The sequence below is a fragment of the Vitis riparia genome, chromosome 10, assembly GCF_004353265.1.
Source record: "Vitis riparia cultivar Riparia Gloire de Montpellier isolate 1030 chromosome 10, EGFV_Vit.rip_1.0, whole genome shotgun sequence".
NCBI classification, from domain to species: Eukaryota; Viridiplantae; Streptophyta; class Magnoliopsida; order Vitales; family Vitaceae; genus Vitis; species Vitis riparia.
In genome coordinates this window covers 2,917,540-2,921,796 of record NC_048440.1, presented here as the reverse complement: position 1 = coordinate 2,921,796, position 4,257 = coordinate 2,917,540, and positions in this window count along the sequence as shown.

Sequence of the window (4,257 nt, the reverse complement as noted above, 5' to 3'; positions counted from 1 at the left end):
AAACATGTCAATTTAGAGTAATAATCAAGAATTAACACGTGATCAATTAAACCCCCAAACACATCCCGACTCATTAAAATGAACCAAATCAAATCAAGGCAAACAATAATTTTCAATTTAAAAATTAATTTTATTAACGAACTAATATTACGGAAAATACCTAAACTGAATCAATGAGGAAAGCTAAATCAGAATAAACTAAGGACAGTCACCTTTAAATACAAAATTTATTTTTATTAAGAATTATAAGAACACTTAAAATAATTAAAATGAATCAATTTAAATGAAAGGAAACTAAAACAAAATATGAATTCAGGGAATCTAATTTCGAATAAACTTACATTATTAAAATAAAACCTAGGCTTAAAGAAAACATTTTTAACACTAATTAAGGTGAGTCTAAAATCAAATATTTAATACGTAAGATTAATTATTTTAATAAACTAAAACTTGATAAGAACACTCAAACCTAAAATTAAATGGAAAACAATCCAAAACAAATTTTAAAACTAAATTTCTACCCTATAAAATTAAATTCATAATCAAATAGATAAGTTGATGACACATAAATAAATAAATATGAATGAAACAAAGTATGAATGAAATGAAATATGAACTCATGGAATTAATTTTGTTTTAATAAACTTACGTTACTAAAATAAAAATTTAAGCTTAACAAACATTTTAACACTAATTAGGCAAGTTTAAAATGTAATACTTAACACATAAAAATCAATCATTTCGATAATCTAAAATTTTAACTAAACCCAAAGCCAATTCAAACCATCTTCAACAGATTTTTTTCTTTTTTATTTTAAACTGAATTTTTAACCCATAGGTTCAATCTCATTAATAAATAAATAAATAAATAAGTTACAAAACATTAAATTAGTAGTAAATAAATAAATAAACAACTAATAATTAAATGAATCACAGCTAAACTAAATAAATATCAAACTATGTTATTTTTTATTTTTCAAAAAGTAAAATTACATGAATTTTTATTTTATGAATTTAATATAATATACCAAAACAAACCTAAACACAATTCTCATTATACCATATTAAAACAAAAAATGTATGGTGGAGCTAGAAAATAAAGTCAAACCACTTACCTAGTATAATAATAATTTTACTTGGAAAAATGATCCAAACCTTCACTGTTGCTGAAAACCCATGCATATATATATATATATATATATAATAAAAGACAATTGACTTACCTAATGGTCGTGAAGATGCCAGAGAAGGTGGTGTGCAGCTGGTGCGGTAAAGGATGAGTGGAAAAGCACCAGTTGTGACGTGGAGTTGATGCTATGATGGATGAGCAGCCTGGTGATGAATAAAAAATGGTAGCCCGGTGATGAAAAGAAAAATGGCAGCCCGGTGATGAAAAGAAATCAGCAGCCCTGTGATAAAAATATGGCAGCCCGGTGATGAAAAAATGGCACCCTTCCCTCTGAAAAACTCCTTGCATAGATCCAAAATGGCAGCTCCCTCTCACGCTCTCAAAGCTCTCTCTTTCGATCCCTTCAAAACAGCCCCTCTCACGCTCTCTAAACTCTCTTTTTAATCTCTTCAAATAGCCCCTCTCATGCTCTCAAAACTCTCTTCTGATCGTCTCAAACAGTAACTTCTCACACTCTGAAAACGCGGACTGATCTTTGTCCGAACAGCAGCCTATGATCCCTTCAAAACGCCTACTGATCTTCTCCCAAACGACAGCCTCAAACGCCTTGAAAAATCGCTTATCCTCTCACTTCAAACAACAGCCTCTCACGCTTCAAAATGCGGACTGATATTTGTTTAAACAGCAACCTCTAATCCCTTCAAAACGCCTACTGATCTCCTCCCAAACAACATCCTCTAATCTCCTCAAAAAATGTTCTCTTCCTCTTCTCTTTCATTCTCAATAAAACTCTGAATATCCTCTTCAAAAAAATCCTCGTACTGTCTCTTCAAAAAAACCCCTTCTCACGCTCAAACCCTCTTCTGATGCGTCATGCCAGTCTCCAAATGGTCTCTGGTCCCTTCAAGAGCTCCTAGGTTATTGCGTGAAGTCTTTCAAATAACAGTAAGCTAAGCGTGATGCAAAAATCCCCCCTATCGATCCCCTTCAAATCTTTCAAACTCCGTCAGACTCCCTTATCTCAGTCAATCTATGGTTCCTCCAATCAGTCCCGTTGACCCTACCAACATGGAAAAAACCCCTCACCAGTTTGGAGAAAACCCGCAATCTTCTGCGTTAGTCCAATCTAATTAGAACCCTCTCCTATTGAACCTAGCCTTCATTCCATCCCTATACACACTGAACATCTTCTTTTCACCTGCCAAAACCAGCTTTGGTAAGTTTCTAAACCTTCTCATCTCTCTCTTTCTTCTATTTTTCATATCCGTCTTGGGTTGAATGCTCTTTCAAATCACGGCTGAATCGCCCTTCTAGAACCATGCAATAAAAATAATAAAAACAAAATCATCCAAATAAAAAATAAAATAATAATAAAAAATAAAAATAAATAATAATAATAATAATAATAATAATAAATGATTAATCATATACAAGTACAAGATAACCAAAATATTATTTCATGATAAAGAAACGTAACATTAGTATCATATAATCTCCTAAAAAAAATAAAAAATAAAAGAACAAATAAATAAACAAATAAACTAAAACCCACTTAAAACAAAAATCAAACAAATAGAATTCTAGAAGACAAACCTTAGTATACTAAGCTTAAAGAACTACCTAAAGGATTCTAAGTGGGCCTAAGATGGTGCCTAAGTGGGCCTAGGGTGGTGCCTAAGTGGGTCTAGGGTGGTGCCTAAGTGGGGTGCCTAAATGGGCTTAAAGTGGTGCCTAATGGGCCAGGTGTGTCTAATGGGCCTAGGGTGGTGCCTAATGGGCCAGGTGTGTCTAAGTGGGCCTAAGGTGGACCTAGGGTGCCTAAGTGGGCCTAAGGTATCTAAATGGGCCTAGGGTGCCTAAGTCTAAATAGGGCTGCCAAGAGTCACGATGGGGTTAGGTAAATCCCTCATCAAAGTCTTCAAGGTGGCTTAGAAAAGATAGGCTACACAAGTAGCAATGGGCCACCGGGAAATTGCTATAAAGTATTGAACAAATACCTAATAGGACATGTGTTAGGAGAACAAAATGGAGGGTCTACAAATATGCCCCTATTCAGTACAGATCACGAGTGTAGGGAATGTGAGTAAAAATACGAATAATGAGTGGAATGAAGTGAACTATACCGAAGACCTAAAAGAAAAAGACCAAAGATTTTGTTTTAGCACATGACGAGAGTAAGCTCGGAATACGGGGTCGCAATCACAAAGATGGAACAACTCTATGTTATGAGCTTAAAGCTTTACGTGGAAAGAATGACGCTAGGTCATAAATGAGAAAGACGACTTTGGGTCGTGAGCTCCAGGCTCTAAATGGAAAATAAACGACTCTAGGTCATAAATGAAAAATCGACTCTGGGTTGAGAGCTCTGGGCTCTAAATGGAAATGAAATGACTCTGGGTCATAAATGAAAAACAACTTTGGGTCTAGAACTCTAGGCTCTAAATGGAAAAGAAATGACTCTAGGTCGAGAGCTCCGGGCTCTAAATGAAAAAGAAAGGACTCTGGGTCATAAATGAAAAATGACTCTGGGTCGAGAGCTCTGGGCTCTAAATGGAAAAGAAATGACTTTGGGTCATAAACGAAAATTGACTCTAGGTTGAGAGCTTCAGGCTCTAAATGGAAAAAGAAATGACTCTGGGTCATAAATGAAAAACGACTCTAGGATGAGAGCTCTAGGCTCTAAATGGAAAAAAAATAACTCTGGATTATAAATGAAAATTTGACTATGGGTTGAGAGCTCTGGGCTTTAAATGGAAAATAAATGACTTTGGGTCATAAAGGATAAACGACTCTGGGTCTAGAGCTTTAGGCTCTAAATGGAAAAGAAATGACTCTGAGTCATAAATGAAAAATCAAATCTGGACTCTAAATGGAAAAGAAATGACTCTGGGTCATGAATGAAAAATGACTCTGGGTCGAAAGCTTTGGGCTCTAAATGGAAAAGAAATGACGACCAACTCGAAAGTGGATAGAAATGAAATGGGCTCAAACCCGTATACTCAAAATGCTAAGGGTCTGACTACTGAACTTAGGAGGAGAAATATGCCCCAGTATCTAGGGTGATCGCTCTGTTGAAACAACCAATGAATCAATCATCCCCCGAAATCAGTGGGTTAGAAACCGATGCA